Below are 27,574 nucleotides of genomic sequence, written 5' to 3'. Positions count from 1 at the left end.
GACTAGCTATAAAGTCAGACTGATTCCTGTAGTCGGCTAATTTGGGTTTACACCAGGAACTCTGGTTTCCCCTCACATTGAACTACAAACACCTGTAGTTCAGATTTATAAAATGTATTAATGGAATTTACTTGTAACAGAGGTGGTCTCGGGTGCCAAAGAGCTCGGTCTCCGTTATGTTTTATATAGCTTCAGTATTGGTGAAGCATATTCACTTCGTACCACACACGGTCATTTATAAGTTCACAGGAAGCATTACATTCATAGAGCTAGTGTGGCATTTAAAACCCTTGTATTGAATGGTTTACGTCAGCAGAAAACACATGTTCATCCTTGATGCCAGGGGGCTGGATTGGCCGCGCCGACCTATAGATAAACATATGGCGATTAGCGCCTCCAGCAATTTGTTAGTTGTTCAATTTATAACTTAGAAAATATATTAATGGAATTTACTAAATAAAGTGAGACCAATTTAAATGTATCTACTTCTGACTCTGTTGTGACTACTTATTTCATATTAGGAATATGTGTTTTAAGCACTCTTATGTGTTTGGTGTTCATACTGCATATGTAGATTTGGGCTAGGATGCAGTGAAATCAAAGATCAGACTTTTAAAGTCCTGTGCTCATATAAAGTATGAACCCGGTTTTTTTACTGTCATTATTCTTGTTGGAGACTTGTCACGTAAATGAGAAAACATAATCATTGTCAAACACTGGAAATATCATGAACATAGCCTGATACATAACCATACTATAAATTCAGATACTTTATTACATTATTTGGACATGCAACACAAGCTATGATAGCCTATACACTATGTTTAGATAACAAATATCGCACCACTGAAATAACATTGGTTTCATATTGTGTATGTGATTTATTTTGGGCAAACAAAACTATAGTTAAAGCAAATTACAGCATATCTGATCATTTTTTAAATATTGTAACGGTGCACTATCCATGCAACAAAAAAGTGCCTTTTGTTTCTGGTGTAGGCCTAATGTGATCTTAGTTTATTCTTAATAAATATAAGATAAGATGACATAAACATTTGTGTTCCCACAGTGGGAAATGCTCTCATTTCAGCTGCATGTGAACAGGTATACAGCTTAATCAGAAATGTCAAAAGAAAAATCCAACATTCAATTAAGTTTTTGGTTTCGTTTACTGTTGGGCTGTAAAGAGCTGTGTTAAAACCTGAAAAAGTGAACTTTGAAAGGTGTCTTACCTAGTTTTAATAATAAAAAAGGCTCTGTTAATAACTTGTGTATAAATGTGTTCCTATGAGTAGTTATTGTATGTCTCTACCTCACTTATCATTTTCTGTCGTAAAATTCTTTAAAATAAGAAATTATACTAGAGACAAAAAAATATCCCCTTTTATTGGAATGAACTACTTTCTGGGCTACTACACTTGATACCCACTAAACCCAAAACGTATTTTGGAATACTGAGTGTAGCTGCTAGAAGAAGAAAAATATACAGGGAAAAGGCTTAAACCGGACATCTCAGCTGTAAATGACTGGAAGGATATTATACATCAAATCTTCCTGGTGAAAGAATCCCTTTCTCTTCAAAGCTTCATAAGAATAATTTGAGGAATCTTGGAAAAAGTGGAAGCTAAATATTTCCCAGAGATGGACTTCCTTAGCTGTATTTTCTTTCTCAAAACAGAAAACACCCCTTGTTTTTGCTTAGCATTTATTTATTTCAAATGTTTTCAATCAATCAAAATGTAATCAAAGCTTATTTACATAGCCCAATACCACACATTTTGTCTCAGTGGACAGTTTGTACAGAATATGAATTCTGAAGTTAATGGGGGGGAAATGGAAGAAACCTCTGGGAGAGCAACAGAGGAGGATCCCTCTCCAGGACGGACAGACGTGCAATAGATGTCGTGTGTAAATTAACAAGATAATACATTTACAACATACTGTAGTACATTTTTATATATAAAGCCATGTTAGGGAAACTTCCATCCTACATCTGCTCCCTGATCTCACGGCGAATTGTAAGTGGCTACTGCCTGAGATCGCATGCTGTGGTTTTATTAAATGTGCCAACTGCTAGGACTGTCTTAGGGAAGATAGCATTTAGATGCGCAGCTCCACTGTCTTGGAATAGTCTGCAATTGAAATGGAAACTGAGCAATCTGGTGCCACTAAATGTTTTTAAAGCTCGGTTAGATGCTACTCAATCGGAAGCTGTTGGTACCTGTTCATGTGGATAGTTATGTAAATTGTAATCCCTGTAATGATGCTGTATGATGTCCTTTTGTTGTTCTGTTTATGTTTTTAATGTTTCATGTGGAACCTACTTGAGCAGGTCTCCCTTGAAAAAGAGATCAATGATCTCAATGGGATACAACCTGGATAAATAAAGGTTTGAAATGAAATGAAATGAAATGTTTGGAAATGCATGTGTCTTTAAATAAGAAGATGAATCCAGGTGGATATAAACAATCCTGTCAAAGAAGTAGTAAGGTGAGCATCAGGCACGACCACAGCTTTTTTTTAAAGTTATATAATGTTCTTTGTTTGTGCTTTGGTTATAGAATAGAATGGGAGGGATGAAACCCTCTTTAATGGTCACACATGCAGAGCACACAGCACACACAGTGAAATGTGTTCTCTGCTTTTAACCCATCCTAGTGCCAGGAGTCTACTAGGAGCAGTGGGCAGCTATTGTACAGCGCCCGCGGAGCAATGGGAGTGGGGGTGGGGGGGTTGTCCGGTGCCTTGCTCAAGGGCATAGCCGTGGGAACACCAGGGCCGGTTCTGACCAGTTTGCTGCCCTAGGCAAGATTTTAGCTGGCAATGAAAAACCTCTACAAGAGACCAATACACTACAAAAAGAGAAACGTATTGACATGTTGGACAGCTTATATAAAAAGGCTTCAAATGTATTTAGTATTGTATGAACAGGTTTTAATTGGGGGGTGGACGTCACATCCTCTAGGGGGGTCCGGGGGTATGCCCACTCGGCAAGATTTTTTAAAATCTTTTTAAGTAAAATGCTTCAATCTGTTGCACTTTGAGCACACAATTACTAGAGACTGATCTAGAGGGTACAACTCGAAACACCCATATGAAAAAGATCGGTTTACATTTTAATAATCAAATAATGTGAAACCAATAACCTATAGCCAATAACAAATACATGTAGGCTAACTTATTTTATTTTTGTGGTTCATTTATATCTTATTTTACTAGTTAAAGGTGGGGTAGGTAAGTTTGAGAAACCGGCTCAAGATACACTTTTTGTTATATTCCATGGAATGCTCTTAACATCCCGATAGCAATGAATATCTTAAGTGCTTTGACAAAAAATCCATTAAAAAATGTCATCTGTGGAAGCCGTAGTACTGTAAAAAGCACGACCAATCATTTTTCGCTGGCCCGGCTAAAATAACTGGATGGCCTACCTGCCTGTCAGCCTTCCATCTGTGCACAAATCTCTCCAGTTTTAAACGATATTTTTGGTTTACTGTCCTATAGTATACATTGGAATGATTTCAAACCTGTTGTTATTTATCCTCATAATTATAAAGGAGTGCCTCGGAAATATTTGTTTAGCCTACATAAATTGTGATCTAAACTCTCTCTCTCTCTCTCTCTCTCTCTCTCTCTCTCTCTCTCTCTCTCTCTCTCTCTCTCTCTCTCTCTCTCTCTCTTCCTCTCTCTCTCTCTCTCTCTCTCTCTCTCTCTCTCTTCCTCTCTCTCACTCTCACTTTGGCTGTGAGCTGCGGGCGCCTGATAAGCCAACACCCCCAACTTTCATCACTTACAGCGCCCATCGTGTACAGGGCAAATTGAAAATGTAACCGGGGTGAAATGGGTGTTATCTTTACTTAATTATGAATGTTTATCCCCTGTCCTCCACCAGGGGGTGCTGCAGCACACTCAGCACCCCTACTTCCCACGGCCCTGCTCAAGGGCACCACTATGTGGTGTTATGTGTTATCATACTGAAACAATCTAAAATGATTGAGCTGTGTATAGATCAAACTGATGTTGATTGTATAAAAAAGTGTTATATAAATGCTATCTGACTGCAAATAAAGACAAGAAAATAAAACTGAATTCATACTTAAAAAAAAAGTTTAAAACCTGCACTTTTCCTGATGTAGGCCTACCACAAGAGGTCCTCATTTGCTATAAAAACAGCTAGAGAGTAGCGTGGTACAAATTATAGGATTTATTCGATTTAAAAAGAGTATCTTCAGTAAACTCTCAGTATTTCCCCTTCAACATTTTCTTATAAAACGTAAAACATAGTTAAATGTCCGCAAAAAGGGGAAAATTCAACTCTTGCTACTTTTCATTATGCGCAACAAGTGTGTCCCCAGCCGTGTTTTATTTTGAAATGGCCCCCGGATGTACTAGCTGTGGCGCAGGCAGGCACGCGCTTGACATCGAGGCTGCTCTCAGTCTCAGCATGGACCCGTGTGTTTCCAACCAGCGCCCTATCCATGGTCCGACCTCAAACACGGACTTCTACGTGAAAGAAAATGGTTTTATTTAACAGCGTCGTCTTCGCTACTTATCGAGAAGAACGAGAGAAAGACTTTAAAGAGTTCCCGGAAGTTACCAAAGCGTAGTTGAAGGTGTAGAACACAAAAGACGGGACTAACCGCAGCGTCTGCAGTGAACGCTGCAACAAGGTAAGAAGACTCCATAACTTCTCAAAGTTTAAAAAGTCCAACCCTTCCTCTGTTTTCTGCCTTCCAGCTGTTTGCTTCATGCTACTGTTTGCAGCTACGTGTTGCAACGCTGCGAGCCTCTGAGGTTTGGCAACAAAAGCTATTTTTACTCTTGTGTTGGAGTCGGTCTGATGCTGTTTGCATGCTGTGTCGACTCAGGACTATAATATGCTCTGTTCTACATAATGCATAGTTGCCCGCAGGAAGTGTGTGTTGTTGTGTGGAGCTGTGATATAGCACACAAAAGCCTACATAATGTGGGTATAACAGTGTAATATGGAGGTGTTTTCTGCAGTATTTATGCTGTTGAACACAAAGACATTCTACTTAGTTTGTTAGATGGGCTTCATTTGCTAGCATTGATGATGAGGAAGATGATGGTAATGATGATGACAATTAGATTACATTAAATATACTTTAATGGTCCCAATTATTTTGTTGCAGCAGCATGTACAAATGACATTGCACATTAATATAAATAATAACAATTAACAAATATACATCTATACAGTACAAAATGAAAAAAAACAATATACAAAATAAGAATAATATACATAATATAATGTTAGCTTGTTGTTACTACTAAATAGAATATAAACATGATGATGATAAAGATCATTTTAATAAAGCTTTATTTTTACGGCAGTTTGTATACACAGAATACAGCAAGTGCTTTAAAGGGGCCCTATGATGCTCATTTTCAGGTTCATATCTGTATTTCGTGCTTCTACTGTGACATGGGTTTAGCCTTTACACACCTTTTAAAATATATTACCACACATGCAGTATGTGTACATGATACTTATAGGATTCCAATAAGGGGAAAAAAGCAAGAGAATAAAAACAATCAAATGAATTGCTCAGACGGTGTATGCACTGATCTATCTATCTATCATAGGGTCAATGGTTCGATCCCACCCCATGTCAACATGTGTCCTTGGGCAAGATACTTAACCCCAAATTTCTCCTGAAGGCACGTCTACTGTATTGAAGTGTATGTAAGTAGCTTTGGTTAAAATCTAAATAACATGTTATATATATAAAAAGTAATAATCCATTAGTAAACAATAGGTAACCCACTCAGTAAAATGAATACAGGAACATTTCATAATTAATGATGAAGCACATGGCATTGGTTTATGGTTCACCTTGTCTGACTCGAGGATGTGTTTTTGATGAAGTGTGTGTTCAGAGCTGTGGAGAGAATGTGAACACAGGAATGTGTGAGGAAACAGAGGGGGGGGGGGGGGGGACATTGTGTTTTTAGCAGTGCTACTAGAAACAGACAGTGAATGCACACAGTGACCTGGAACATGTCCTGTCACTCCAGTGTGTTCTCTGAAGTCTCTGAGAAAACACATTGAGGTGACATCAGTAGAAGTTTAACAGGGATCATACTGTGACACAATCAGATCATAACTTCCATGCAAAGGGAGCTAATTTGTTGTTGCTGAAGCCTGTTATTCCTGTCTAGGCATAATTATTCAGAATTTTATCTAAACCAGAATAATATGAACTGATGCAATACACAAAGCAATGCACATGTGTGAAAATATCAGAATAACGTATTGTGTTGCTGCAGGAAAAAGCCTTTATTATTTTAATATATTTTCAATGATAATGTAAACAATGTTTCATTCCCTCTCATATCGGAAATCATATCACATTTGCGAAATCAGTACAGAAAAAAAATTGCAGTTAGTTATTTTTTCTAAATCCTTTCAAACAATAAAAAGAAAACACTTTTTCACATGCATTATCCAAAATCTAAGACCATATCCAGACTTAAATGTTGTTATAACAACAATATATCACAGATTTATGTTGGGCAGTCTTATTTTTAAGATGTTTGCGCCGACAGATGTCACCTTACGTTTGTACCTGTTTTCCTCGCGTCTGTTTCTCTTCTTGTGCACTAATTTGCTTACCGTATTTTCCGGACTATAAGTCGCGTTTTTTTTACCTGTCTGGCTGGTCCTGCGACTTATACTCCGAAGCGACTTATATATTGAATTTTGTCTGACTGCGTTCAAACTCCGGCCAATAGATGGCACTGTATACAATCGTGACAACTGAAAACTGCTGTACCACCGAAGAAGAAAAAAGTCACGGCAACCGGTAGGATCATGGATGTATAATAAGAACTAGGGATGCTCCGATCGCCAATTTTGGGGCCGATCGCCGGAATCAGTATCGGCCGATACCGATCGCCGATCCGATCGAGTGGGCGGGGATCTTCCATTTAAAGTGATGTTTAAAACTCAGTTAATGTGGCTCATTCACTGGCGCTTCCACAAACAACAACCAACATAATTATTACATTGAAATGAAGTACGTTATTCAAGTTTACATTAACTTTGGATAATAACACGGGAGAAATGAGCGGAAGCGCTCTCTTTTCCTCTCTCCCCCTCTCTCTCTCTCCTGACAGCCTGTCAGTATCGTCTCAGTCAGCTCACTGATCCAGTAATGAGTGCCCCGACAGTGAAGAATAAACATATTTATAACTAGTTTAGCTTGTTCCAGAGGTAGATAAAATAGCTAAGTGTGTTAGGTCTAACTCTTAAGGCCCGTCCACACAGCAGCGTTAAAAAAATCTTGGTAGGTGGGCGTATCTGAAGCTTGGGGATTTTTTGCAAGCAACGCGACTAACAACCAATCACATGAATCTCCCGCCCCGACATACAAAGCAAAAAAGCCTGAAGTAAACTGGATATAAACTCCCCAAACAGGCGAAAACCTACCACTGTCTCTGCCACCTCCCTCCATGCCTGGCTCCTCCGGTTTGTATCCCGGTAGGTAAATAGGGACTGGTCATAAAGCACCGGGTGATTCCCTACCGCTATAATTAATTTCTCCTCCATTTTTTGGAATATGAGGAAATGACCTGCGGTATGTCTCTCCCAGCTTACACGCGGTTTGATTGGCTAGCGCTTGTACTGTCAGATTTGCATAAACGGGATTTGATTGGCTGACGCTTCCACCTCAGCTTCAAAAGTTGAACATTGCTCAACTTTTGAAGCCTGAGATGCCTGGAAAGCTCCGCTCTGCTTCCCACAATGCAGTTCGGCGAAAAGTGAGGCAAAGTGACGTCACCCCATTCAAAGTGAATGGGCAGAAGCGTTGGAAGATTTTTTTTAATGCTGCTGTGTGGACGCTCCGTTAGTGTGTGTTTTGCTCCGCTCACAGGTCCGTCACAGTGGGTGGAGCTGCAGGATTTCTGCTTCACACACGTTGCATACCGCTATTTTATTGTCATTTTCGGACACCTTAAAATACTGCCAGACTGGTGAAGCCATTTTGGCGAGCTTGTTTTGCCACGCACAGAGAAAAGTGTCATGTATTTTATGTCATCATTTTACGTCATGCGATCGGCTCTCGCGATCGGCATTTTTTGAGAGCACCGATCAATCGGCAGAGAGTGAGTATCGGCCGATATCGATCGGCAGCCGATCGATCGGAGCATCCCTAATAAGAACGGGCAGGATGCGTCACGTAACTTTCCAGGATGTTGTGGGATGAATCACAGCATGGGCTTCAGTGGCGACCGACACCATCCTGTCTGGATTCAGAAAGATCGTCTAATCGGAGCTGATTCTGATGGAGAGTCTGAGGACAGCCCGGAGCAGGACATGCTGCTTCATCGACACCTCTGTGTCGCTGTTAAACACTTCCACCGGAGTTGGCGGAAGTGTTTAACAGCGACAAAGAGGATGAAGACTTTAGTGGATGAATGCGACTTATACACCGAAGCGACTTATATATGTTTTTTTTCTCTTAACGACACGTTTTTTGATAAGAGCGACTTATACTCAGGTGCGACTTATAGTACGGTAAATACGGTAATTTTAAACTGAAAGCCAATCCCAGTGATTCCTCTCAAAGGTCTGTGACTCAGGAGGAAGAGGGCTTGTCCACATGGTCGGTTGTATGATTCCCAGCCCTTGTGGTCAACATGTCAAAAGTGCAAGATACTTTACACAGATTGCTTCCTGGCCTGGTTAGAGAGTGTGTCGATGTTGATCTCGGGTATAAGGGTAAATAGTGGGGCCGTGATGAATTTTTTTTGCAAGCTACAACATTTATGATTTTTGAAGCGTAAAAAGCTAACGTCAGGCTATAAAGAACTACATCACGGTCACATGACTTCACATCCCCACCGCTAAGCCAAAGGCAGCTAATGATTACTTTTAGCAGCCTCTTGTAGACACTTGTTAGCAACTACCATTGTTTACATATAGAAGCTTTACTCACATATTTTATGTTGTGTTAACCACAGACCATATTTCAGGCTTTTAACCACTAACAAACACGTTCAAAATCGTGTCTTTCGTTCCCCCGTCTTTGGGACGAGGGAACCATAATTGGAAGAATACTAACTCATACATGGTTTTAGGACTCATTCCTGTACCACTCTAGTGCAGCCACTTTACCATGTACCAAGATCCAGGGCTACAGACACTCATCTTGCTGTGTCAGGGACTTTAGAGCACACAGTTTTTCAGAGGCTGGATTTTCGACTGTTTCACATCAAGTGTGGAAATCTGGGAATGTGAGAAATGGAAAGAGCTACAGTGTGTGGAGAAAAGCAAAGAGTGCTGTGGTAAGGACAGAAGACATTTCCTGTACAACAATAACACAGGGAGGGACCAGCAGACATTGGGACAGACAAGGAGAGAATCGAGATTCAACATGACAACTTGTTGGCTGTCAAGCCCTCCTTTATTTATAGCCCTCTGTTATCTCACGTCTCAGGCTCCTTAACAGGCAAAACTACACAGCACACTGAAAGTACACACACCCTATTTTCTCCTGTCTTTCTCAGTGTGTCACACACAGCAGTACACAGTGGTATGCGGGGGCTAACCAGTGTTGGATGTTTTACTGTTGAGTCATACTCTGTCTCTTGTTCTGCTACCATGTCTTCTGAGCTCGGTGTATTTCCTTCTAACTTCTTGTTGATATACTTGAGAGTTAAAGCTGTGATGTACAAAAGGATTTAGCTTCCATCACTAAAGATTTTAGGAGGGTTCATTCCTTGAAACTGAAAGGGCTTCTCATTGATGACATATATTATGTTCTTTTGCATCGTGAATGGGGTTGAAAAGGCGAAGCCAATGATTAGCAACTGACATTACTTCCTCTCTCAATTTCATATCTATTTTATTATTCTATTATCTACATTTCTAGTTGAGTTTATTTTATTAGCGTTTCTGAAAAAGCTAAATGTGTTCCTGAAACGTAGCATCCATATACTTTACAATTCTTCAAATCAACCATTTAAAATTATTTTTCATCTTTTAGCTGCAGGCTCTGGTAAACTACACTGTGTTGTCTTTAAACTGCAGGCTAACGGTAAACTACACTTTGTTGCCTTTGAGCTGTAGGCTAGCAGTACACTACACTTTGTCCTCTTTTAGCTGCATGCTAGAAGTAAACTGCACTGTGTTGTCTTTAAACTATATGCTAACAGCAAACTAAACTCTGTCACCATTGAGCTGCATGCTAATAGTAAACTTCACTGGGCTGCCTTTAATCGGCTAGGCCAGGGGTACTCAAACTTTTTTATTAAAGATTGACTTGTGAATAAATGTGATAAATGCCAGTAAAGTCGTCCAGACCCCCCCCCCCCCCTCCCCGGAGTGGAGCAACGAAACTGAAATTAAGAAGCAGTTTCTTACGGCGCACTATGCATGGGGACCCCAGGAAATTAAAGGGTGTTTCATGTTGTCGTTGCTGTGGACCTTCTTAATCTACCTTCTTTGGGGCCCCCCTTCTGGTCCAAGCACTTGCCTGTCGGCAAACGGCGCCCCTGTATACACACACACATTCAATACATGCATACAGTATGGTGGCTTGAACTAGTGGGAGAAATGGCACTGTTTGTCTGTAGCCAATGCCTTGAACCTCGGCAAAAAAGGCATTCGAAGCATTAGAAAGTCAAGATAAACTTGCGGTTAACTTGCGGTCTGCAATGCGTGTCACGCTCGCGCACACAAATAAATATATATGCACGTTCATTCTCACAACGCGTCAGACACAAGAAAATATACATTAATCAGAATCAGAAAATTTTTATTTTTTTTATTTTGTATAATTATTATTTTTTATAATGGGACACAGGGTTCGGTCCGGATTGATTTGCAGTTCGGTCCGGATCCGGACTTTGGTCCGGAGTTTGAGAAGCCCTGGGCTAGGCCAATAGTAAACTTCACTGAGTTGTCTTTAAACTTCAGGCTAAAAATAAACTACACTTTGTTGTCACTGAGCTGCAGGCTAAAGGCCCTGACACACCAGGCAGTCACCAGAGAACTCGCCGACACCGACACCGACAGTTCCATCGACGAGTTCTCCTGCGTCTTGGCCATGTGTCGCACTGGAAATCACCGCAAAGACTTCAGCCGAGCACGTACGAACTGCGCATGCGTGAGTGGCAATAACTCTCCTTACCAGCAGGCGGCGGTAGTGTGTATTCGTCATTCAAAAGAGGCAACAACCGGAAGACAGAGAAGAAGAACAGACTGATATAAACAAACAAATAGCGTGTGCGTTCCATTTTCACTCTCATCCATCGAAAACATGTTTTAGAATATAAAAATACATGAATGATGAAATGAGCACATAAAGTGCAGACATACGGGTGGTGTAGTTTATTGAGTCAGCAATGTAATAATGGCCACTTCTTGCTAAATTTACGATGAGATGAAAAACCGGACTTGACCAAACAAATCACGGAGCTCTCAGCAGAGGACAGCCGGGGACGCTCCTGCCGATATCAGAGATGTCCCTGCTATGTGTGGGAGGTAAGAGAGGACATTTAAGGGCTATGTTTGATGTCTTTAAGTATCACCTGCTGGGGTTTAGCTGCTGTCCTGTGCCTTTTTTAATCGTTTGTTTACGTCCCTCACTTCCGTTTCGCTTCTCATTTGCTAGCTGAACAGCTGATCAGAGTGGTTTCTTGGCCCGATAGCTTGTGGCCGTATTTTGGCCGATTCAACATGTTGAATCGGCCGGGGTGTCGACCGTGAAAGGCCAAATAAGGCGTGTCACGGCCGAGAGTTTGGGACACACCAAATTGACTTTGGGCGACAAGGAACCCGTTGTCGCCAGACAACGCAAGACGGCCGAATACGGCCTGGTGTGTCAGGGCCTTAACACTAAGCTACACAGTTTTCTTTGAGCTGTAACCTGCCTAACCTTTTTCTCCGTATCTGTGGAATAGGCGGGGAGAGAAAATAGTTTAGAAGAGAAAAAAAAAACTGGGGGAATCACCAACCCTGCTTCTGATGTGCATGATACAAATTGAAAGCAAATTTTGATCAGATTTTGAGATTTCAAAAATTCACCCTTATACTTAATCCTTTAGAATCCTGGGCTAATTTGGCCGTTTTCGCATACTTTTGATTTGTCTTACTAAACCCCATCAAACATTTTTAGCATGTCAATGTTTGGTATCTATTTTTTTAAGACAACCTCACCTATATAAACTGATAGTTATTTTTTACATATTTACATACTATATGATACTTTTTTGGACCCAAAACCGCACAAAAAACATAAAAACAGATTTTGAAAATGATATTATTTGTACTATGGATAACACAAACATGCTCAACGAAACATTTTGAAAGCTGGAAATATATATCTGGGATGCATATGATAAAGTCAAAGTTTGATTGAGGTAGCATGAACCTATATACTAGGGATGCTCCGATCGCCAATTTTGGGGCCGATCGCCGGAATCAGTATCGGCCGATACCGATCGCCGATCCGATCGAGTGGGCGGGGCCTAAATGGAAGATTTAAACATCACTTTAAATCTTAGTGCACAGTGGAAAGCCCTATTTGACTACTGTTGTAATTAGGAATTAGGTTCTGCTTATCGATTCCGGTTCTTATCGATTCCCCGTTTTGATTCCAAAATTGTAAAAGAAAGAGGTCAAACGTTTAGATAACAAAAATATCTTTATTCTTTTAAGCTTTAACTGACATTTTTACAAATAAAAAATATACATGCAATACAAATGTATTGCACAATAGCTGTGCTTTATTTTAACTGAGCTATGCCTTGTCTTTTTCTTTTTTAGTGTAGTGGAGCCTCACTTTAGTGCGTTTACCGCGATCCATCTTTGGTGTTATGAAGTGACTGAGCTTGTGAACTGTCTACGGGAGGGCGGGGGGAGCCTCGCTGCGGGGCAACTGTGGACCTCTGTCGCCTGTCAGCGCAACTTACATGATGCCGTTTAAAAAAATGAAGGGCGGTGCCGGCCGTCAGCGTACCAAGCCGGCCGTCAACGGCCCGCTGACGACCGGCCGTTCTATGATTCTCCAGAACACACAGGTGGCCAGTCCGCCCTTACCCTGTATTCCACCGGGTCACCGCGGCGCAGACGGACCCGGTGGAACCCAGACGTTAGGGTTAAGGCCCATATCAGATGTACATTTTCACAACACTTGATGTGTGTGCAAAGTTTCAAAAGGTGAAGAGCATGTTTAGTTCATTTGAAATGTGATTAATTTGCGATAAATAATTATTTAAACAGTTTTCAAAGTCAACCGTTTCAACCGTGGTCGATGCACAAGCCCTGATCATTCATCCATGGTTTAACCCTCATTGTTAAAATGACAGTTTGTGGTTTTAGGCAGGAGTTTCGTGATGAAACTATTTCTTACAAAGTAACTTCACCCAGTATAATTATCTTTCTGGCCCTGCCCAGGCGTTTTTTCCCACACCCTGTGCAGGACCATCTTTATTTTTTTAATGTGCATGACTAATATTATTGTTGCACCAAACACTAAGACAAATTTTGTGTAAATGAAAACCTACTTGGCAAAACCTTGTTCTGATTCTGAATGGTATGGTTTTGACATTTCTGTTTTTGAAATCTTTAATCTTTCTCATACATTGAAATCCATCTTCTAATCTCACTATTGTAACTTGAACTATTGTTTTTCTTAATGTTTAGAAGTTCTGCCACGGCTACACGCATTGATGTATTAACCTGTTAAGCCCGGCAGTCCCCGCCCCCGAGGGCTGCGGGCTTTCTTTTCACGAAACTGTGTCTCAGGGCTTCTTAACATTTAATAACCTATTAATGTGTCATACCCACTTAACGGGAAGAAACTCAGCTAACTGACGATACGAACCATTTTTTCCGAAACAAAACACAAGTCTCACAAGAAGCGTCTAAATGAGTCCTGAGCGAAAAAATGCTAACGCACTTAGCACAGAACTCACGGTGGAAATACTTTATTACTTATCGGATCTGCACAAACAAGATATCAGCTAGCATCATCATCACTGAGCGATCAAAACTCGCGGCAGGAGAAGCAAACCCAGACATCAAACGACGTAGCTTTACGGAGCAAAAACGGGACATTGTCTTACCTTTGCTGTTGTTCTGATCAACAGTTGTGTTCAATGGCATTAAAACGATAAAAACGCTGCTGAAGGTTAATCCATAGGTTAATCCAATGTGTCTGTGTCACTTTGAAATGATTACTAATAATCCATCATTCCATTTTTGTCAAAAACTAAGATTTCATATTAGCTGTTATTAGCACTATTAGAGCTACAACCCAGCTTCCGGTTTTCGGCATTCTGGCTACGCATCACTCATTCACCAATGGGTAATGTTTAGATGGATTTTAGGAACTTCCCTCTCGATTCTATTGGCTCTAACGGTTCAAAAGAGGTGTCAATCAACAAAATCGACAAGGGGGGCCAGAGATATGGAAAATGACCCCAGAAGTGTTTTTTTTTTTCTAAATCTCTCTAAAAAAGGTCAAATGTCACTTGTTGTGCATCAATCTTGATACAGGGTACTTATTATATGTTATAGTTTGGATTCCTAAAGCTTTAAGTCTACTATCCCATCATTCAAGGGTGGTTTTCACTAGAAGTAATGTTTTTACACACTATAATTTACTTTTTTTTTACTATGCTCAATCTGAATTTACTTTAAAATAAAAAAATTCTATATTGATTCTGACTTTTCTACATCCAACTCACAGGTTTATCATTGCTTTGAGAAAAAAGATTGAAGTTATAGTAATTTGTTCTGGGAATGTCATTTTCGAGCCTGAAACCTGAAAAACAGGCTCAGGGGTTAACAGGTTAAGAAAACTGCCGTTCATGGAAGTTGCTTGATCTTCCAAATCCATTGTGCCCATAAAGTATGTGCACTTGTGTTTTCCTTAAACCCCGCCTCCCAGCCTTAAGCCCCACCTCCCTACGTCATCCGGTATCGGCTCAGTCCAATGAATGGAGGAAAGAACATAACTCTGGATAATGCTATTAGCGCTTCAACAACTTTTAGGACCTGATGATTAATATTCAGGTGTTCCAACTGGGAAAAAAAGGATACCTTAATTTGAAGACATATCTTTCCCAATGTAAGTCAATGAGAAAAGAGTATATTTTGGCCACATGGCATCACATAAATGACACATAAATAGTAATTTCACCATTTAGCCAGGAAAAAATGTGGTTCAACGCCTGGCACTACTTTTTCTTCCTTGTATGACAATATTCTGTATGAGACTAGCATTGTTCATACAGGGGAGCTGCAGCATATTCTGTGTCCTGACACTGTTGCTGTTGTGCTCTGTTGTTAGATAGTGCCACTTGCCAAGTGCTCTGCAAGAAGAGACACATGAAATAGCAGTTCTGGGTGGTCACATTACAGTAACGTCACTACACCCAGTTATGAAAAGTAAACAGACATTTTATTGATTCTGAATGTTTGCTGATGTGTCTTCAAATGATCTAACACTGTATATGTAGAAGGAAACATATATTTGTTATTAATAGTGTAGAAAAAAGCATATTGTTTTAGTAATAAAAGAACAAGGAATACACATTTTATTTGAAATCCTTCTTTTAATAAGGTTTAAAACATCATTTAAGATCAATGAATGTACATCATTTCCCATAAATACTGAGAACCCCCCCCAAAAAGATGACCAATAGACTGTTTAATGGTTCTTTGAAGACAAGGAGTACATATTCTTGTCTAATCTTTATGTTAACAGTCTTCCGAAATCTTGGGCAATCTTCCTTTTCCCTTCAGTCCGTAGGTTGTTCAACTAGTCTCACACTTGGCTCCAGCTTAGAAGGCTGTGTAGGGTATAAGTTAAATTAAGGGCCACAATAATTCACTTTATAAAGCTCAGTGCTTGAATAGAAGAGACAATAGGAGTAATGTGCCCCTACATGATCCTGTGATCAGCTTAGCAACAGTGTGTCCTACTAAGCGTTTCAATCTTAGACTACAATGAGCTTGGACATTGGTTTGTGGCTGCAGCAGGAGAAGAAGAAATGCAGCAGTCATGAGGAGGTGAAATCTGTAGGCTATATATATTAAAGAGAAACACAAATACATAGATTTTAGTGAATAACAATTGTGTGCCAAAGTAAACCAGCTTTCAGAATTGCCCTGTTTAAATTGAAACTTTAATGAAGACAAGATAAAATAAAGAAAGACAATATAGTACTATGTCGAAGTATAAAAACAATCTGGTCTCTGGTCCCATTCATACTAACTAAGCCCCATAACAAGCTTTATGGACAACGTTTGGTAAAGTCCTACTTATGTACTTTAAAACACATTATACTCTATACACACTTCATTTTACCCTAGTTGTGCAGTGATTATGTAATAAATTCCGTTACTTCACTATGTTGTACCAACAGCAAGTGCAACAGGAAATGTTGCAAGGGATTTAACCCTAAGCTCACTATATCAAGATGTTGCATATCCAGCTGCCTGCATGGTAACGTGATTTTAACGCGGAGGAGGAGAATGACACCGTGAAATCTGGATGAGGAAGAACTCTTACCAGCAATTTTTAAAGTATATTGTCTTTTTGAAATGAAATAGGACCAAAACCTGCAGAAAAAAGTTATCTTTTCTTTTGGTATGCTTCAATACCAGCTTAAAGCTTCTATTTTGAAAGAATTTTAGATTTCACTCGTGTGGTGAACATGAAATAAGGATATGTCATGAAGGATGGTAGAGTTTTTTTAAACCATGTATTAAGTGCATTTACAGAACAACTACTAACCAATACCATGATGGTAAGTGAAAATGACTTGACCGTGATAAAAACGTTTGGCCATATCACCCACCCCTATCTCCTGCTCTGATAAGGCATTCCATTATTAAGTCACTTTAAGAGTTATTGTTTGTTTAGGTTGACTCGCCACTACAGCTGCGTCCATTTCATCCACAACCATTTTTCTGGTTCTGGTAGAGACACATAAGTACTCCATTATTTATCCTGCCTACAAAGCTAAGATAGATAGAAACAGCCAGCATTGACATCTCTCAAAAATATCTGAGTAACGCTTTTGCTCTATGATGTTAGAAAGTGCTTCAGTAAGTAAGTAAACAAACAAATATATGTTTCATAAGGTTTCACCATGTGTGTGCTGTTTTCTATTTAGGACTTATTTTTTTTAAAGAACAAGAGTTGCCCCACAGGGCAGCCAATAATCACAGCCCGATGTGTGTTTCAGTGTGTGTGTACAGTTACAGAATGTGTGTGTGTGTGTCAGGAGAGTGGCAGCTGGAGCCTGACTGGTCACATTGAGCATGACTTTGTCTGGAGCAGTGGTTCCCACGCTCTCATTACAGTAATCCTTACACACACCCCGCTCCCTGGCAGGTATCAGAAGGTAAACACACCCGATGTTCAACACCTTAGAGATGAAAGGCGCAGTTCACTCAAATTATTTAAAACACTGGTAGAACGGGATGTGTGTTTAACGTTTGATTTAAAGTGGACACGTACACTTTTCGTGCACTATGACAACCATTTATTTAGCAGCAAAACAATGCAGCCTACAAAAGCCTTTTAAAATATGAATTAATCAATGCCTTACGTAGTTACATTTAAAAGGGATTTACAGAAAATAAACCAAAATGGTCATTCAGTATGTCATTTAAAATACAATTTTGAAATGTATATTAAAAAGAAAAAATGAATTACTGGATTACAAATTGATTCAATAAAATTCATTTTGAAATAGGAGTTTCCTTTTCTAGTCTACCAAGGAGACAGTCAAATGCTCTTAACATTGCACAACACGTCTGTTCAGAGGATACAAGTGGGGGTTCCTCCCTTAATCATTACTTCAGTCCATAATCCATTCACAGTGTGTGTTCAGCTCAGTCATTTGGCCACATGCTCTATTGTGACACAGCACTAAGGGTATTCCTCACATGGTGTTAAACGGTGCTGAACATTTCCATCGATGGCTTATGGACTGTTCGGGCCACGTTTCCATCAACAACGTTTCCGATGTTTCGTTCGATGGATGCCGGACTGTTTGGGCCGACAAAGATTGCACAGAGAGTTTCACCATGTCTTCAACATGAGCCTCAGTCTTCAGAGGGTCCCTGTCCTGTGCAGGACGTCCACAGCACAGGCTAAATGCTAACGCTGGCTAGCATGCTGGTCGGAACATCGGGTATCCCAACTGAGATCTGGAGGAGGACACTGAAGATGCAGGGTTAACTTAGGGTCTCACTCCTTCTTTCTCCCTCTCATCAAGGGCAACGTAAGATTACTGGCGTTAGCCAGGAGTCAGATGGAATATGTGCAGTGTAGTTTAATGTGCTTAACGGAAACATGGCCGCACCAGGATTAACTGACAACAACCATTCCATCGATGCCTACCGGTCTGTTCAGGAAACGTTAACAACCACGTTCAACTCATGTTTATATAAACATGTAATACATTTATTCAAATAAGGTTAACTGTCACGAAACCTCTTTTAACAGCCAAAGGATAAACATCAAATCCAGATTGTCCAAATGCATGTAGGACATTTTGTATCAGTCATTTATTACACTTTATTTATTTGCTTTTAAAAAATTGGCCATTCTAACTAGTAATTAAAGAAGCATGTCTGTGCCTGGTTGATGTACACTCTGTGTACCAAAGGGCAACAGTAGCATGAGGGTTGTGGAGTTTTAAATGTCTTCTCACACTTGGACTGCTTTACTTCTTCTGGTGGCTGTGTTGCTGAGAAGAAAGGGAGTGCGGTGTCGTGCATGACGTTATTTGGTTCAGCAGTTCTGAAAACAACTGCAAAAACTGCCCAGTGGTGCATAGATTCACTTTGAAACCCAAGAAGCAGCGGCATGAAACCTGGAAAAATCAAGGACTATGGGTTACAGTCTGTTGCTGTGTCTACATTTGGATACTTCCCTTAGTACACTGCCATGCCGTGCAGTGGGAACACTAGCTAGCTAACAAGCACATTATTGTTCGTAGTAGCAAATCATTACACTGCTGAATAAAACCTTTACCATTAACAGTGGTTTATCCCCCTTATGACTGAAGGTCACATTTTTGATGAGCAAAGTCATGACTCTCTAAATGGTCGTACTCACGGCCATAGTCAAGAGTTGAACTCCCCTGTTTTTGATTTCGCTTATTTCTCAGTCTCTGAAGTCTTACAGGGTTTGCACTCGATTGATCCTAAAAAGTCTGCCGGGCCTGACGGCCTTGACCCGTTCTTTTTAAAAATTGCAGCTCAGATGATAGTACAACCAGTAACTGATATTTTTAATCTCTCCCTGTCCACTCACACACTGCCAGCTGTGTGGAAGCAAGCTCTGGTATCGCCCCTCTTGAAAGCTGGTGATCCCACGGAGTTGAATAACTATCGTCCTATCTCAAATCTTTCTGTGTTATCAAAGATTCTTGAGTCCCTTGTTTCTACTCAGCTAAAACGTTTTTTAAATTCACACAACATCCTTAACCCTATGCAATCTGGATTCAGATCAAAGCACAGTACTGTGACTGCCAGTCTGAAAGTCTTAGACGATATTAAGGCTGCTTTGGATTGTTTATTGACCTAGCCAAAGCATTTGACACCGTAGATCACCACATTATGTCTAATGTTATGTTGGTGTCTCGTTTCGGTCACAATGCCATTTGCTGGTTTCAGAGTTATCTAACCGACCGTACTCAATGCGTCAGGTTGGGTAGTACTGTCTCTGACCCTGTCACCTTGGAGAAGGGAGTTCCACAGGGCTCTATCTTGGGGCCCTTGCTCTTTTTATTATATGTAAACAATATTTGTAATCAGATGCAATTTTCTACCTATCATATGTATGCTGATGACACTATTGTATACTCGTGTGCTCCTTCTCTGGATATGGCCGTTTCCAATTTAAAATCAGATTTTATCACGCTGCAGCATGCGCTTCTTGATTCTAAACTGCTATTGAACAGTAAGAAAACCAAAGCAATGCTTTTTGCTCCCAAGTCAGCGTCCTCCTCTTGCCTCTCCATTGACACCCTTGATGGCGTTTCTGTTGAGTTTGTTGATACCTACAAATATCTGGGCTTTTGGTTGGACAGTAATCTGAACTTTAAACACCATATTGAATTTTAACAAAGAAATTGAAATTCACTCTTGGCTTCCTTTTCAGATTTAAATGTTGTTTTTCAATTTCATCCCGTAAAAGGTTGGTCTCTGGCTTATTCCTGTCCCAGCTGGACTACGGTGATACCATTTATAGATTTGCCTGTCCCACTGTTTTGGCCAAACTTGACCCACTTTACCATGCTGCACTGCGTTATATATCAAATGCACCCTATAGGACTCATCATTGCACATTGTATAGCCTAACTGGATGGTCCTCACTTACTATGCGTAGGATGCAGCACTGGTTTTTATTAATGTATAAAGCCATTTTAGGTAAGCTTCCACTCTACATATGTGTCAGATTTGCCCCAGTTTGTGACTCTTACAACCTCAGATCCAGTGCCTGGATACGGTTCCAGGTTCCTGCTGTACGGACTGAGGCTGGAAAAAGGAGTCTTTCTTATTATGGTCCTTGGTCTTGGAATGACCTTCAATCACGCCTTAAACTGAGGGCACTTGTCTCAATAGCATGTTTTAAATTGAAGTTGTCTGAAGTCCTCACCACCAGCTGCTCTTGCAGTAACAAGTAGTGTACCTTTTTTATTGTCCTAATGTGCACAATGTAGTGACTGCTTTTTCGTCTTTTGTTTTCTTTGTTATGTTCTCTGTATTTTATATGTTTTTGTTATGTGTTATGTGTAACGTTGCTGCCTTCTTGGCCAGGTCAGCATTGAAAATGAGATTTTATCTCAATGTTTTTATCTGGTTAAATAAAGGTTAAAAAAAGAAAAAAAGGTCCCCTGGTTTCCCTAAGGACACATGTTAATTGGTAAACACACAAATATAAAAAAAAGACACATGTTCAACTTGTATTTGTATAGTGCTGGGTGGACCGGAGCTACAATAATTGGGGATGGACGTATAACTTCCAGAGTTCCACACTCAAGTGCTCTATCCAGGAATGGTGGTTTGCCATAATTCACACTGAAACGCACCTATGCACTCAAACTAGCATGTGTTCTGAGGTTTTGAGAAGTGTTCACTGAGGATGATACTGATATCAATACTTAAAAGATGATACATCTGCTGATTACATACAACATCTATTATGATAAGAATCTCTTTCATTTGTATGTCTTTATTTTAAAGATTGTGAGACATACTGAGCAGGAGAGTTTAAAGTGTAAGGCAAACTTGTCAGAGCTCTTTGCTGGCCAAGCACTATTCATAAATCAGGTCATTTATTGTTCCTTGTGCTCTGATTCTGATCTGCGTGAAGATATTATCAGTTATTTACTTTGTCTGATATCATTAACCATCATCTAGGTTGGTTACTTTATTATTGTCACTCATTCAATTCTGATGATTTCATTTATTGGAGTTATGTGTGATAAGATAAGTGCTGTCTGATGCTGAAGATGGCGGTTCATTCAACATCAATATTCAGTCCTACTGGGAAACTATTAGACATTTAAATATGTCTTAGATGTTTCCTGCACTATGAGATGAGCTGAAAGGAGCACTCACCTCCTCCTGAGTCCCAACCTGGGCTTTTGTTAACATGTAGGCTGATGACATCTTTTTATAGTAAGCATTGCTCCCTCTACAAAAAGCAATGAGATTATTCCTTTGGCTTTCGGAATATTGCATCAAATAAAATCTGTGGGCAAACACGTTTATGATATGTACACCTTTTGTTCAGTAGGATATTCTCCACATATTAACACCACTTTTATAAAAGTTGAAGCGTAAACGCAACTAAAAGAAGTAAAAAAAAAAAAAAACGACACGATCGCATGGCTGCGCGACATTGCTAAGCTAAAGGCGGCTAATGTTTGGCATGATGATGTTGAGTAGTTTTATTTAGTTACTTATTAGCAACCGCTGTTTTCAAGAAACATAGAAGCTTCGGACATTAACAAGTGGGGTATTACTGACACATGTTATGTCTTACACGCAAAAATGTATTCAGCTTTTGTTAACCTTAATATAATATATCCTAATATCTAGCATCTTATCTTATTTGAGATAATCATCCAAAGTGGTAAAATGCTAACTAATATCCGGCTTTTTGGAATCATTCCTGCACCACCCTCTACCACTAATAAGTGATAAGGAAAGAGGATAGCAGATCATTTTAATGCTATGTGTGTGTGCTCGCCTTGTGAAACCAATAACACACGTGATTAGTTCCGCACCCGTGTGACAGCCACAGAGAAAGACAGACACAGAGACGGAGATTACGTCTCCTTTGTCTGCTAACAAACTGATTGTGACAGCTCTGAAATCACAAAGGCTCACACACTGGCAGGAAGATATGCTGAGGGAAGAGTTTGGACTTGTTTAATGTAGCATTAGCCTACAGTGCATGAGACTCCATAGTTGTATGGTAACATTCAATTACAGAGGGGTGAGACAATGATAGATTGGTTTCAAGGACCTGTGGTTGGTATCAGATGATAACATATACCATTTAACACAGTCAGGTACATAATATCGAGTCAAACATTTTTACGAAGATATGATTGTGTTACTTTGAAAACAGAACTCCTGTTGTTGGAGGAGAACACTGGTTGCTGGTCAAATCTAGTGAGCGTCTTGTCACTAAAATAAGAATAGCTGGTCAACCTTATAGTCAGTCCACCTCAAGTGAGGCTGCGCAGTTGATGTTGGTATCTTTGCATTATTTTATCTGTTTATTTGTTTTATGTCCTATATATATTCATGTTGCACTGTTGGAGGAGCCTATGACTTAGGTTTTGCATTGCCATATCTACACTGTAGCTAGGGCTGTGCGATTATGGCAAAAATCATAATCACGATTATTTGGGTCAATAATTGATATCACGATTATTAAATACGATTATTCATTGACTTTGAAAAAATCCATTTATTGAACTTTAAAACAAATACAAATAATAATTTGAACAGTATCTTTTTAACTGTTGATTACCCTGAACGTATAATTCAACTGAAAAACCAATACTAAAATAAATGATACATTTAAATAAATAATATCAAAATAATAAGATAATATTGTACCAATAAACAAGATCAACAAATATTTTGGAGCGCACTTCCCCAAGCTACTAAACATATATAAATATGATAAATACAAATAAATGAGACCAAAATTAATGAGATCAAATATGTTGCAGTGCACTGTCACAACCTAGCAAAGCAAAATAATTGTTTTTTTCGATTATGTTGTTTTCCTAATTGTGGCAGGCCAAAATCGTAATTGCGATTAAAATACGATTAATTGCACAGCCCTACCTGTAGCTAATGTGCACATGACAATAAAGCCTTGAATCTTGAATCTTTGTTGCTGGCAACGTTACGGAAGGTTTTCTGTAAGTTGGTGCACTTGGATAAAAGTTTCAGTGTGGCTATATAGACAAAACACAGATGGCGATGCCTTGGAATATGTGTTAGCATGTTGAATGTGTTCCACAGTGTCATCGTCTGAAACACACCTCTTTCTCTCTGTCTCCCAGGTTTTTTAAGGCGCATAGAAGCTTTGGACATTCACTAGTAGGTATTGACTGATGTATTTTATGTCGTAGAATCAAACTGGAACATTTATTTAGATAGTGGTAACCACAGATCTATTTTCCGGCTTTTAACCAAAAACACGTTCAAAAAGAAAGTTTACTTGAGTGGTAAATTGCTAACTCATTTTCGTGTTTTAGGAACAACTCTAAACACAAACCATCTCAGCCTTTAATGACACTATGGTTGCGGTAAATGTGCAGCAATGAGCGTCACGATGCACACCGTGCAGCAGCACTGGGGTTAAAGTTGCAGCAGCAGCTGGAGGGGCTTGTTGTGATAAGGCCCGGCCTGCTGCCACTTCATGTGTGCAGCCGGTGGAAGTGAGCGGCGCTGCAGCTGTGTGTGCAGCAGGGTAGAAAGCTGGAGGTTGCTTTGGTTAGGCAGCTGCTGCGCTTTGCCTCTGTGTCTCCTCCTGCTCTGTATACTCTGTATCGCTCTCCCTTTCTCTTTCTGTCTCCTTCGCCTTGTTCGTCTCATTCCTTCCATACCAGACATAACTTCTGGCCAGCTGAGTTAGTCTCTCTTCAGCCTCTCGCTGCATTTCTCTGTAAAAGAACAGCCAGAGTCAGCATTCAGTTGTATAACACATAATTACAACAAGTTGTGGAAACATGGCCCCCTCTCTGCTCCCCACACCACGACTGTGTGTGTGTGTGTGTGTGTGTGTGTGTTTTTCATGATATGTTACACTGACTCCATCTGAAAACAAATGCTTTGATACCAAAAGAAAAGTAGTATTAGAGCATTTATAATATTAGCCTGCTTCAAATGAAGCTGCCGCCCTCACTCTTGGACATATAAACCAACGAAAAGAGTTTGGACTTGATCAGCTATAAAAATAGAGAGCAATACTCAGAGGAGTGCCTTGTCAATCATATAATTGTTGCTTTAATTACATTACATTCTGGAATAAAATCCAACTGGGCTGGTGTTGTTGCAAGCTTAGAGGCTAACCCACTGTAACCAACAAGGGGACCTCGTCTTTAGTCTTGAGGAATGTTAGCATTATTCAGCAGAAATTACACTGTACACACACTGAGCAGTGCTACGTCCAGCAAAAACATTACTCACTTCACCGTCAGACGCACAGTGGGCTGCCAGGCTTACCAGACACTGGCAAAAAAGCTGACAGGGTAAAGGTTTGCCAGCAGACACTCAGCTGACAATCCATAAAACCATGGATGCGATGGAAACTTACAGGAAAAACTGGTGCATGTGTCCATGACGATTTGGCACATTTTGATCACAATGAAGGATTTTCAATCATTTTTTTATCCTCACACATGTACACAGTTCACCCCTGCATTTATTCCTACTGCGTGTTGTCCACTGTAGCCTGTTGATGTTGCAGTGCTGCTCTCCTTTTACGCAAAACACTGTACCACTTTCACTCCTAGAGTGTGTGAATGTGTTAAATTATTTTGTGACACCAGATAACGACTCTCTTCTAACCCACAGACTCGCTAAAAACTGCAACGGGAAACAACCCTGCTGTCTCTACTCTCTTATTATCTTGTCTTCACTTTAACTGATCTCATGTCAGTTTCAGGGGTCACATTCTCCAGTTAAACTTCCATACACATAGCTGGTGACAAATAAGCTGTTATTTCAGTGGTTTAGATACATATTTAACCAACATTAAATTGTTGGATAATTAAATAATCAGTACATATGCTTCATATTAAAGCACTTAGGCCCAAATCGGGGCCAAAAACCTGATAGGGACACTCCTAATTTGTACTAGTGATATCTGAGTCACCAATGAACATCAGGAAAGCACTGACTCATCCCATCAGCCACCACCTTCTATTTCAGGAATACTTTCTGAAGTCGGAAGTCAGTCTGGTTCTCTACTGATTCACCAAATTGGGCAGCAGTGCACAGGAACTAGCTTACTCAGGTTAGTTAGCTAGCTAGCTGGTTAGCACATAACATTAACGTTATGCTTTGGACTAATACAAACGTGCTAGGTAATGTCATTTTTGTTCAGTGTCCTGCAGTATGAAGTAATCCTGTGTATGAGTGCTGGGGCTTTTATTGTGAACGGTCAAACTGAAAAACTGAAGCTGTGATACGCTCATATTCTTAACTGGGTAAATCATCTTATATGAGCTGCATTTTAAATAAATGTGGTTATAGGAAAATGTCATTAACAATTTAAAATGGCTCTTTTAAAACACCTAATCTTTACAACCTTGTATTTTTTGTGCCCAAATTGAATTTTTTTCATACTTTTTTTGTTAGACTTTGAGCATATAAACTTCCACTCATACATCAGGGAAACTAGTCCCTAGAAATGTCCCTACGCACACGCGCACACACACACACACACACACACACACACACACACACACACACACACACACACACACACACACACACTAGTCTGTGTCCATGTGTGGTATGATTCCAGCAGCTTCCTGTAACAGGGCTGACTGTAGTTGGTGCTGGGGTCATGCCCTTCATGACAAACAGTTGAGAAAGTGCTAATGAACTATTTATAGCGTCCAGGCCCAGACTGCATCTGGAGTGTCTCTGTACAAACATTTCCTAAGAGCAGCTCTTGTAGATAGTCGGAGTGGTGGATGCTGAGCGGCTTGTCACCAAGATGAGAATAGCCGATCCACCTTAAGCGAGTCGAGCCAAAGCTGTTGCTAACTTCACGGCTAACCTCGGTCACTGTAATCAGCAGGTCTTTTGTCTTGTGGCATTTATTTACTGATAAATAAACTGTACACACACTGCACTGCTACACACAGATTACTGCTGATTTCATACTCTCCATCGCACTCACACACACTTTCTCTCTCTCTTTTGATCTTACACTAGCTAATCTTAAGCACACAACATATGCACCTAGTTATTCCAGAGTTCCTACTTGAGTTCCTAAAAATGTAAACCCCCAAAGCTTAAGCCTGCATGCCACCGGACTTATACTGGCCGAAAAAAACGGTCAGATCTAAAATAGAGCCCCACTTATGCTGAAGTGGATAAACTTGTATAAGCAAAGTGATAAAATATAGAATATTGCCACAAATATTGCTATGATTTAATTGTTTTAACAATCACAATGACACTATTGGCTGATTATCGGCCAGCTGCTGAATCACTCAATTTCTAGGCTTGTTAAAAATGAAACACAAGATCGAAGAAAACTCTAAAGATGTACTTAAATCATATATTCTTTGACAATATTTACAACATCTGAACCACTGAATCATCCTATGTGACGGGAAAAAGAGGGAACCTGGAACTGTTGGACCTCCTTTCCTTTTCTCACTTTTCTTTTGTTCTCCATGTCCAAATACCAAGAGGCTAAAAGGTCAGGAAAGTAATCCCGAAGGTACTTTAGCACAAAACAGAAAAGGAACCAAGCAGATGCCAACATCTCTGCGTTCCTCAGTCCTCTCCTCCTCTGCTCCGGCTCTGATTGTTCTGTTTGAACCTCTGCCTATATTTAGAGCAGATCAGATTTATTTCAGTCTCTCTGGACTGCCAGTCCTGGATGTAGGGGCAGAAGTGATAAAGCTATTTCTGTTGCCCACAGTGAAGGCCATGGCATATGGTTCACATCACGTTGATCCTCATCAAAGCCTTCAGTATGACTTCTCCCCCCGTGTGGAATACAACACATTCTTTTATTCACTCTTTTTCGACAGGTCACTTGCTCTCTCTCTGAAATGTTTCATTTATTTAGTAGGGGTTTTCAACATCAACGCCTTTTAACTCTTGTGATTAATGCCCAAACCTAAATGAACGCAAATGTATCATATTACCAAGTTTGACCCTAGCTTCCTCCCGTAATATCAGCTACTTTTATTGCACTGGAGACCACTGGACATTAGTAAGCCGCCATCACTCCCTCGGTGTAACGGCAAACCTAATCCATGACCAACCGCTTTAGGTGTGGTCACCACTGTAAGA

The 27,574-nt window shown here is 40.1% G+C and overlaps 1 protein-coding gene across 6 annotated transcripts in view; it reads left to right on the top strand.

Annotated features, from left to right (window-relative positions):
- The first annotated feature begins 4,419 nt into the window (after positions 1 to 4,419).
- akap13 (A-kinase anchoring protein 13) overlaps positions 4,420 to 27,574 on the top strand; it is a 102,854-nt gene continuing 79,699 nt past the window's right edge. For all 6 annotated transcript variants that reach the window (XM_034141740.1, XM_034141739.1, XM_034141737.1 and 3 more), the window contains exon 1: positions 4,420 to 4,670. The gene's annotated coding sequence lies outside the window, so the exon portion shown is untranslated. The remainder of the gene's footprint in view (positions 4,671 to 27,574) is intronic.

This window comes from Trematomus bernacchii, unplaced genomic scaffold (genome assembly GCF_902827165.1).
Source record: "Trematomus bernacchii unplaced genomic scaffold, fTreBer1.1, whole genome shotgun sequence".
Classification (NCBI taxonomy): domain Eukaryota; kingdom Metazoa; phylum Chordata; class Actinopteri; order Perciformes; family Nototheniidae; genus Trematomus; species Trematomus bernacchii.
The sequence above is the reverse complement of the archived record's forward strand: the minus strand, read 5'-3'. Positions and strand labels throughout refer to the sequence as shown.